We start from the raw sequence: 11,153 nt of genomic DNA, 5'->3' as shown, positions 1-11,153 counted from the left end.
GGCGGAGAATGGCCGTGAAGGATTATGGGGGACGACGCCAGCGGGCATGCGCCGCATGTCAAGACTCGCCGTCCGCTCCCGAGCATTCGCAGATGGACTTCCACACAGATAATATAATAATAATAATGCATTACATTTATATAGCGCTTTTCTCCGTACAGATCGTTTAGTGCCGCCTCCTGTTCAGAGCTGCAAGCCGGAATGGGCAGCCCGTCGTGGAGCAGCAGCACCCCGGGATTCAACTGAACGAACGGCTCCTTCGCCTGCCTCGCTCAGCCGGTTCCACCGAGACAACTCCTCCATTACTGTTTGGACTGTGCTGGCTTACCTACTTTCTGTGTAAGAAGTGTAATGTTTGTAATGTCTGGATGTTGTCTTTTATATCTGCACATTGAGTCCGGAGAAACGCAATTTCGTTCAGCTGTGCATCCATTGTGGTTGTATGGCGTGAATGACAATAAAGTTCACTTACTTACTTACTGACAGTTACGGCTGCCGCGCTCCCGGTGTGTGTGTGTTGTCAGTCATTACAGCACACGGCATCTTAAGTAACACCAAACCGCATCTCCTTCGGCTCTTGTCAGGTGAGCAACGCAATGACTTTTATTATCCCGTCGGGGCTTCTCCTCCTCCTCCTCCATCGCAGACAGAAACACAAACCTCCGAAGTCCGCCTAAGTCACTGGCCCGGGCAGCCGCACCCGCCATGAAGCGCCATCCGTCTCCTCGACCCTCGAAAACAAGCAAAAAAAAAAACACAATTGGACCCCCAAAGTGATCCGCGACAAAAAGGGCGGCTTTAGTAGCAACGGCCAAACCGCTTTGTGCCGACTGTGAGCTGTCAGGAAACACTCGACTTCACCTAAGCACTCGGACACGAAAGGCGAGGGAGCGCCGCCGACACGAAGTCCATCTTGGAGTCGAATCCCGGACGAGCACCCCAGCGGCGGCCCAGACGAGGCCTTTAAAGCTGTGAATGTACGAGAGCGGCCATGGCAGGCAGACCGGCGATAACGGGCGACTCTCGAAAGAAGGAAAGACCTCTGAGGAACCAAAGGCCACTAATGGGGGACACCATCACACCCCAGCTGGTCACTTCAGAAGGACAATGAAGAGTCTTTACACGTAAAAAAGGTTTATTCTCACAAAAAGTGAGGCACACAATAAGCTCAGAGGATCACACGAAGCCAAACGAGTTCCAGGAAACGACAAAGGTGGTCCGAGGCCAACAACATTCAATTAGATGGAACTGAACAATTGACAAGAAAAGGGGGGGGGGGGGGTTACAAATTCAACTAAACTCGGCACTTTCACAATGAACCGCAAGGGACTGTGGGCTTGAGAGAGCCCCTTGGGGGACCACTTGAAAAACAAATGGCACAAGATACACAGACAGGAAGAAATTAAATGACCAACAAAATTACCATAAAGAAAAGGAATCGATGAACAAAAAGAACAAGCGCATCTGAACTAAAACTTGGGGAGGAACCCTCAGTGAAATATGAAACAAAAGTGAAAGGAAAGAACTCTGTGTACCTACAGTATGGGACACAACTGTAGATCATGAACTGGGGACAAATAAACTCATATCTATGATATAGTGCCTTTCATATCTATCTGTCTATCTATTGTTATATAGTGCCTTTCACTCTATCTATTCTATGGTGCCTTTCACGCTGTCTATTATATAGTGCCTTTTACTATTATACTGTATAGTGCCTTTCATATCTATCTATCTCTCTATTCTATAATCCCTTTCATATCTATCTGTATTATTATATAGTGCCTTTCACTCTTATCTGTCTATTATATAGTGCCTTTCACTATCTGTCTATTATTATATAGTGCTTTTCATATCTATCTGTTATTATAGAATGCCTTTCACATCTATTATTGTTTAGTGCCTTTAACTCTGTCTATTATATAGTGCCTTTTATATCTATCTCTCTATTCTATAATCCCTTTCATATCTATCTGTATTATTATATAGTGCCTTTCACTCTTATCTGTCTATTATATAGTGCCTTTCACTATCTGTCTATTATTATATAGTGCTTTTCATATCTATCTATCTGTTATTATAGAATGCCTTTCACATCTATTATTGTTTAGTGCCTTTAACTCTGTCTGTTATATAGTGCCTTTTATATCTATCTATCTCTCTATTCTATAGTCCCTTTCATATCTATCTGTCCATCCATCCATCCATTTTCCAACCCGCTGAATCCGAACACAGGGTCACGGGGGTCTGCTGGAGCCAATCCCAGCCAACACAGGGCACAAGGCAGGAACCAATCCCGGGCAGGGTGCCAATCCACCGCAGGACGCACACAAACACACCCACACACCAAGCACACACTAGGGCCAATTTAGAATCGCCAATCCACCTAACCTGCATGTCTTTGGATTGTGGGAGGAAACCCACGCAGACACGGGGAGAACATGCAAACTCCACGCAGGGAGGACCCGGGAAGTGAACCCAGGTCCCCAGGTCTCCCAACTGCGAGGCAGCAGCGCTACCCACTGTGCCACCGTGTCGCCCATCTGTGTATCTATTTATTATATATAGTGCCTTTCACATCTATTATTATTTAGTGCCTTTAACTCTACATGTCTATAATGTAGTGCCTTTTATATCTATCTATCTATTCTATGGTGCCTTTCACATCCTGTCTTGGGTCCTGTGAGGAGATATGCGGTGCCCTCCCTCAGGGTCAGAGGCTGCCAAGGGGTTTGTATCCCAGAAGGGTTCCATCTTTCATTAGAGAACTGAAACAAAAACACAGTCTGCCTGAAAAGTTTAACAGGCTGAAGGTGTCCCAGAACAAAGTGAGCCCCTGAGATCTCGGCAGACTTCACGTCACACTCTTCTGTAATTCCTCTCCGGGACACCAACTCCTGGCGACTAAGCAGTTTCGTCCCCTAGACCAGGGGTGGGCAGATTCAGTCCTGGAGGGCCACAGTGGCTGCAGGTTTTTGCTCCAACCCAATTGCTTAATAAGAAGCCCTTATTGCTCAAGTAACACTTCAGCTTCACTTTAGTTGTCTCGCTTGTTAAGATTTTGAACCCTTATTGCTTATTTTAGTCTTAAACAGCTGTATTCTTGGTTTTTAATTGTTCCTAATTAGCAATACCATGCAAATGACAAAAGAGACCAGCATTTCTCCATTTAGCTTGTTTTCATTTACACCTGTGTGTATTTATCATGCACTATTTGGTTTAATTAAATACTTGGAAGGAAAGTGAAGCACTGAGAATTACTCATCTGTTTTAGACTTCAAATCATTTGGATGATATCCTTAGAAAGGAAAATAAATCTAGGATATGAGAATGACCTGACATGGCAGAGTTAAAGCGCTAGCAAGCCATGCAATTAAATAATTGACAAGGATTGGTTTTTAATTAAGCAACTGAGTTGGAACAAAAACCTGCAACCACTGCGGCCCTCCAGGACTGAATCTGCCCACACCTGCCCTAGATGCCCGAGCACGCGGCCACCTTGTTTTCTGTCCTCTCCATTCTGCTCTGTCACTCGATGTCACATGTGTGGTGCACGTGTATTTAAACCCGGGGGTTCTTAATGATTTTTTTTTTAGAATTCAGACCCCGTTTTTGCTTTTAGATTTTCTCGAGGCCTCCTCTCTTTGCTGATCGTCCTCCTTTTCCAACTGATTTGATAATAAATTCAGCTCTCCTGGTCGCATGTTCATCACAGCAAGACCCCCTTGACCACCACCATAACCTCGCAACTACGTACAATACGACCCTCTGAATTGTGGAGTCTCTTGAGCGCCGGCCACACACACCGCGGCTTCATCAGCAGAGCCGTCTGTCCCCCTGGGCTGGCCCGGCGTTAGCAGCAGCCTGGCTTACTTACTTACTTACTACACCGCAAATGACGGAGCAGCTCCTCTAATTCAAATGGATTTTAATTTTTTACAGCTCAGTGTTCCCATCACTGCACTTTGGCATTGGGGTCCACACATAGACCACATGGTAAGCCCCCCTCCCAGGTCTCCCACCCCAATCTTTCTGTGCTTCAGGCGGATGACCTGCTCAGACGTGCAGCTGAGGATTCATTAGCCCCCCAGTAGATAATTTCTTTTTTTTTTCATGTAGTTCTTAAAATATATTAAAATAAAGTCCCATTTCTGTTTTGAACGGCTCGGGACCTAAACCCCCCCATTTTCGTTTATGAATAAAATGTCCATCCGTCCATCCATCGCCCAACCCGCGATATCCTAACTACAGGGTCACGGGGGTCTGCTGCAGCCAATCCCAGCCAGCACAGGGCGCAAGGCAGGAAACAAACCCCGGGCAGGGCGCCAGCCCACCGTAGTGAATAAAATGTTTCTATAAAAAAATAAACATATTCAGTACAATTTTTTACATTTTCAATGGCGCCGAAAAGAATCGTGTCCTATTTTCTAAAAAAGAAAACCTGCTCGCACGTTAACCTCCACCCAAAAACAAATTGAAGTTTTGAATCAATCAAAGAAAAATCAACCTTGGAAAAAGAACCAGGCGCTGCGAACTAAAGGCACAATCTGCACGAACTTCAAACCGAAATCACTCAGACAGACGCAACTTGAGGGGTCCGAGTTGGGGGAAGCAAACGGGTCTTTTCACAGGGGGCTCCTTTAACTTTATTGGCGACACGATGCTTATCGTTATCATTTCAAGCAGTTTTCTGTTTTCAAATTGATTATCTCCTTTGTATACAGTACACTAAGGACCAGCACATAATTTAATTTCTCAGAAATCCTTTTCAAAAAGTCCCCCTTCTTCTCTCTAATGTTTGTCCCATCGATCATAAGATTTCATTGAAACGCGCAGCGCGCCGCGGAGGAGGCGCCTGCCGGGCACGTCCATAAGGACGGGGGCGCGCGAGCGCGCGAACGTGAACGGCAGGCATCGCGTAGTTGTGCACTGAGCATGCGCCAAATCAAAACGCGGAAGAGCACCGAGTTAGCAGGACGGGTCTGCGCTTTTTCCTTGTTCCTTTTTGTATTTGAGACTCAACCGAACACAAAAAAAAGAAAAGAAATCCTTGGTGTGATCACAAGAGGGGGTTCTCAGATGATGGCGTCTAGTGGTAGTTTCCCTGGTCATGGGCGCAGTAGGCGTGGCCGATTGCTCAGTTTGTGTGTCCTGTCACTTTAAAGGGACTCGCCAACTAGGCACAGTGGTAAGTAGTGATGGGCGGAGTGAAGCCTCACGAAGCATCAACACGTTTGAAGCAATTGTGTCGGAAATCGTCTCGAAGGTTCGAAGCATTTGACACTCACCTCTCTAGTGACACCTCCTGGCCATTTTCATTAACGTTACACAAACTTATGATACACTTCAATGACGTCTGTTAAAACTCGTATTACTTTTATTTTTTCGCAGCTACAGACTGACAGCGAAGAGAAGGAATCGTCAGCAGCTTCTAGTGTCTGATGTCTAAAAAATATAAATATAACTAACGCCGACAGGCAGAATGCATTATACGATAGCAAGAGTTAAACAAAATAAGAATCCTCACCTCATGGATTCCCGGCTCTTTCAATTAGTATTTACTTTTGCACTGTATCGTTATAATCGCTCCTGTTATTAGTATTATAATGAACCCTCATCTTTTCTTGAGATCACATTTAATAGCCTTAAATGTTTTCTTTGGTCTGTCTTAATTGAAACGGAGTAGACAGAAAATAAAGGTTTATCACTGTACTTTGCCATGATATACTGTAGGTAAGCACATTTGAGAAAGAAAAGGTGAAATCCTTAAATCACAGATGTTATTATTCGATCAAGTATTAAACTATTTCATTTATTAATACTTTACAATATTTTTGGAGCTCAAAAGTAACGACTTCGCTACGAAGAAAAGACGCCGCCAGTGGCTCAACTAACTAAGGTGGTTGCTTTTCAATTTCTGAGCGTAGTGCAAACCGGAGTTCGATCTCAACTACAGACTCGTCATAATTAATAAAAATAAAAGAAATGATTAGGAGTGAAATCTTTTGATTAGTCTTCAAATTTGTTGGGTTATAAATTGATCTGTTTGTATGGAATGATTACAATGAAAATTAATAAAATAAAAACATTAAAAAAAAAAAAAGGAGTGAAATCTTTATAACCAATTTGAACTCAATAATTTTGAGAGATACTGTGGAAGGATCGCATAAGAGATCTGTTCGGGAATCATCCCCACTTAGGCATCGGGGCGCCCCCTGGCGGTGACCACGTGCCCCTACAGGGTAGAGTTTCCAAGATCTGTACCCGTGACCCCCATAGCAACCAGGGAGGACACCCCCTCGTGTTCTGGAGGAGGCACAAGCCCTCCTCCGGTCCTCCTGGGAATCCCGTTCGTGCATAAACCCCAGCCGGGTGCGACAGTATTTATGTATGTAATGAAGACAAAAATGTATACTATATGACATACGTTCAGTGTTGCATGAAAACGTTGCATGAGGTGAAGAATGGATATTTATGAGAGCAGCATTATGTACTCTACAAGTCGGCATTTGTATGATGTATAGTTTATAATTATAATTGTGAATTTCCCATTGGGATTAATAAAGTATCTATCTATCTATTTAATTTATAATTTTATTTTTTGCCACAAAGTATTATCAGGCACAATCATTTAACATGTATGGATCATCCACAAACATTCATTTCAATGGGAATTCTGTCGAGTTTTTGAACTCTGTTGATACCATATGTACTTCAAGCACCAAGCAGACATGCGCACTGGAATCATCCAGCTCGGTTAGAAGCACTGAGCAGACATGCGTACTGAGATTGCATCATGACGGATATGCGAAGCCTCAGACATGCGCAGTACTGAGATTGGATCATGATAGGGCTTCGAAGTCTCGAGCAGACATGGTCACCGGTTACTGAATCTTTGTGAAGCCTCAGCACACTCGAAGGCATTGACCTCTATACTTTGAGAGTCTATCTGACACTTAACTCTCTAGTTATATTTTGTAATTCGTATTGACATTACACACTTTAGTTATTGTTCTTGTGGATTGCTGTGATTTCCTTTGTCTGATACATAGTGTCAAAGATATATTGTCACATATCAATTTTATATATATATGTAAAAAGATTAGGTAAATTGTGCAACCTTTTTATGGAACGCTTAATTTTGTTCAAAACTGTACGTCATATAGTATACATCTATAAATATAATTTTTTTGTCTTCATTAGGAGAATACAACAATGATACTCTCGTGTCACTTAAACCAATTTAACGTGCATATGTCAAACGACATATTTCCACATCTGCCGCAGTAAGAACAGTAGTAGTAGTTCAGTTGTGTGAAGCTCGTTGATTATCCTGATTAGGTGGCTCAATGGTATCGCAACTGTCTCTCGGTAAAAACACCAGCGGTTCGCGTTGTCGATCCTCCACTTGATAAAGGTTTTTTTTCAATTCCTCCATTTAACAATATTTTCAGCTTGGACGGATAGCGAGCGAATCGAGCTGTCGAGGGAAGATTGGGCCGCCGTAGTCGGGCAGGGGGCACACGTCCCTAATTATATTGTGTATGTAAAGAGTTTCACTGTAAAACGTAATAAGCTTCATATTTGTGTGTTTGGAGACCCTGGTGTCGTACTGAATTTGTATTGTAGATAAACAAACTACTGTGCAGCATGCCTAAATGTGTCTTTTCGTTTCTGATCGCTATACGGCACTACCAATTTAAGACAATTCGCTATAAACAGTTTCAGCCAATCAGCGCCTTCTAAACATGCAGACTGACAGTGTGACCCTTTATTGTAGCGGCGCAGCATCTTCGTACAGTCAGTCATTGTCCTGTTAGACTATTTACTGTTAAAAGTGCTGCTTGAGGTAGCGTTTATAGTACAACAGGTAGCCTACGTAGTTCTTAAATTGGTATTGAAATGCACACACAAGTCTCCTAAATTATTTATTGAAATGCCTACATTTACAGTGTCTGTTTTAGGAAGTCATAGTTTTTACTTGTTCCCGTTATTAGGAATTACAATTTCTCAGTGTCACATATTATTAGTTACTACTCGCGAGTCCCGCATCATTGAGATTCTGTTTTATATTCTGTATAAGCAAACTTTTTAAAAGGAGCGTTAATTGAACTGACTATAGCAGACTTGTCATCTTCTTAAAATGACTTTATTGATTTGATATTGACAATTAATCATAAGGTCAGAAACCAAGGAGGATATGAGTTTGCACGGACTGTGCTGTTTCTTTGTTTTCGTGACATCGCGTCAGTAGAGAGTGCGTCAAGTTAACAATTCATTCTGTCCTAAATGACAGCGCACACGCTTTTTGAAATGTGTCTCAGTTTGCTCGTTAATATATTTTGACAGTGTATTTTAGTGAGAATGATTATAAACATATTACCCATGTTCATTTCCCATGTAACGTTTGGTGAGAATAAATAAAAAGTAACAACACATATAATAGTTATGTTGCATTGTTTATGATTAACAAAATTCATAGTTTATCTGAAATGTTCTACTTATACAGATGATTTATTCCACTTCTGAAGGTGTACACTGTCGGTATTCTCCATTGCATTTGCCCCCGAGTGTAACGTGTGCCAGTGGTGGACACAATTCCACACCAAGGAAAAAGGTGCCCCATGTAAATCGTTCATAATGTTTCCAAAATATATTTGTTAACTTTCAGACAAGTACTACTTAACTGTTTTATACAAAATCCTTATTTCAACATATGCGAGCCCCAATTAGGATTTGAACTCGATTTAGCGCACCTTATCGCTGTAGCAAGAACAACCGCTTTTACGCTTTGAGCCGAGTAATGAGAGACCAAATCGACAGCTGACTGCGCAGATATCAATGACGTCATTACGCTAGCGTGCCTCAAAATCACGTGATGGGCGCATTTGCAGCAAGCCTCGAAGCGGCGCTTCGATCGCCAGTGCTTCGAAAGCCGAGTGTCGAGCGGCCCATCACTAGCGGTAAGTGACCGGCGTCGGGGCTCGTCGCTTCATCCACACCCAGCATTCGTACTCGTCCTCTGGCACCAGCTCGCCCGCCGTTCCCGTCTTAGATCACCGCACACGGAGTCTTGGTGGAGGCGAATATTCTTCGCACAAACAGAATTTGGGGGTTTGGGTTTCTCTAAAACAAAGCAACAAAACTTTCGTATTTCGTTTACTTTCATGCGGCCTTGTGCTGCCCCAAGAGCACTAAGCTTTGAGCGCACGTCTGTCAGCAGCCTTCATATAGCGCCTTACAGGAGTCCATCGCCTCCACACTCAGTTCAGTTATGTTTGTCATTAACCTTAATTACACTTGGGGGGGGGGGGTCGATGCTTACAAATTAATTCTAGGAAATCTCACTGGGATTCCACTGTTTGAGGGTCTTTATACGTCCTAACTGAGTAATAACGGACATCCATTATCCAACCCGCCATATCCAAACACAGGGTCACGGGGGTCTGCGGAGCCAATCCCAGCCAACATGAACTTTGGAAATCCGTGTCGACTCTCAAAGCCCTGTGAGGGAGCTCTCCGAACCTCACCGTTATATTAGCTGGCTAGTCGGTTAAGGGAATGGGGCCACGTGTGCTGTCCCTGGCATGCTCACCCCGCTCCTAAGCGAGTGACTTTCTTCAGAGGTTTCGTTTTGCCGACGTGCGTATCCTCGGAGGCGGAGCTCTTACCCCGACTCCACCCCTCACTTCCGGACACACACACACACACACATTCACGTCTAGACATTTATATGTAAGATTTACCGTATTGTGTGAGCCGAGTTCTGTACTGGAAAGGAAGTTGAGAAGGCAAACTGTAGTGGCTGTGGTGTGTCGGTTAGAACACAGGAACTAATCCAACCATTGCAGGAACATCACTTTAATGTTGAAATGCCAGAAATACACATGAGGTGGAACAACTGTACAGGTAGGTGTGTGTGTGTGTGTGTGGTTCTAACAGGCAAAGAACAAAATAAGACATTTCGTACACAAATACAGTAAATATTTCACTATGTAATACACAGATGTCCAATAGGTGGCACTATAGCTACACACTATCAACGTAAGGTCTTTGCAATTTCAGTGAGGTAACGTAACAAGTTTATATCCATATTAATACACAGCACCTCTTAAAGATTTAATGCAATATCTCTATAATTTACAGGCTGAATCTACGTTTAAAAGTACAAATATCCTCTGTTTTACTGAATGGTATTAATGCATGACTCTATCTATCTATCTATCTATCTCTATCTATTATATAGTGCCTTTCATCTATCTATCTATCTATCTATTATATAGTGCCTTTCATCTATCTATCTATCGATCATATTGTGCCTTCTATCTATCTATCTATCTATCTATCTATCTATCTATTATATAGTGCCTTTCATCTATCCTATCTATCTATCTATCTATCTATCTATCTATCTATCTATCTATCTATCTATCTATCTATCTATCTATTATATAGTGCCTTTCATCTATCTATCTATCGATCATATTGTGCCTTCTATCTATCTATCTATCTATCTATCTATCTATCTATCTATCTATCTATCTATCTCTATCTATCTATTATATAGTGCCTTTCATCTATCTATCTATCTATCTATCTATCTATCTATCTATCTATCTATCTATTATATAGTGCCTTTCATCTATCTATCTATCGATCATATTGTGCCTTCTATCTATCTATCTATCTATCTATCTATCTATCTATCTATCTATCTATCTATCTATTATATAGTGCCTTTCATCTATCTATCTATCTATCTATCTATCTATCTATCTATCTATCTATCTATCTATCTATCTATCTATCTATCTATCTATTATATAGTGCCTTTCATCTATCTATCTATCGATCATATTGTGCCTTCTATCTATCTATCTATCTATCTATCTATCTATCTATCTATCTATCTATCTATCTATCTATCTATCTATCTCTATCTATCTATTATATAGTGCCTTTCATCTATCTATCTATCTATCTATCTATCTATCTATCTATCTATCTATCTATCTATCTATTATATAGTGCCTTTCATCTATCTATCTATCGATCATATTGTGCCTTCTATCTATCTATCTATCTATCTATCTATCTATCTATCTATCTATCTATCTATCTATCTATCTATTATATAGTGCCTTTCATCTATC

The sequence above is a fragment of the Erpetoichthys calabaricus genome (assembly GCF_900747795.2).
Source record: "Erpetoichthys calabaricus chromosome 1 unlocalized genomic scaffold, fErpCal1.3 SUPER_1_unloc_22, whole genome shotgun sequence".
Lineage (NCBI taxonomy): Eukaryota > Metazoa > Chordata > Cladistia > Polypteriformes > Polypteridae > Erpetoichthys > Erpetoichthys calabaricus.
Note: the sequence above shows the minus strand (reverse complement) of the source record.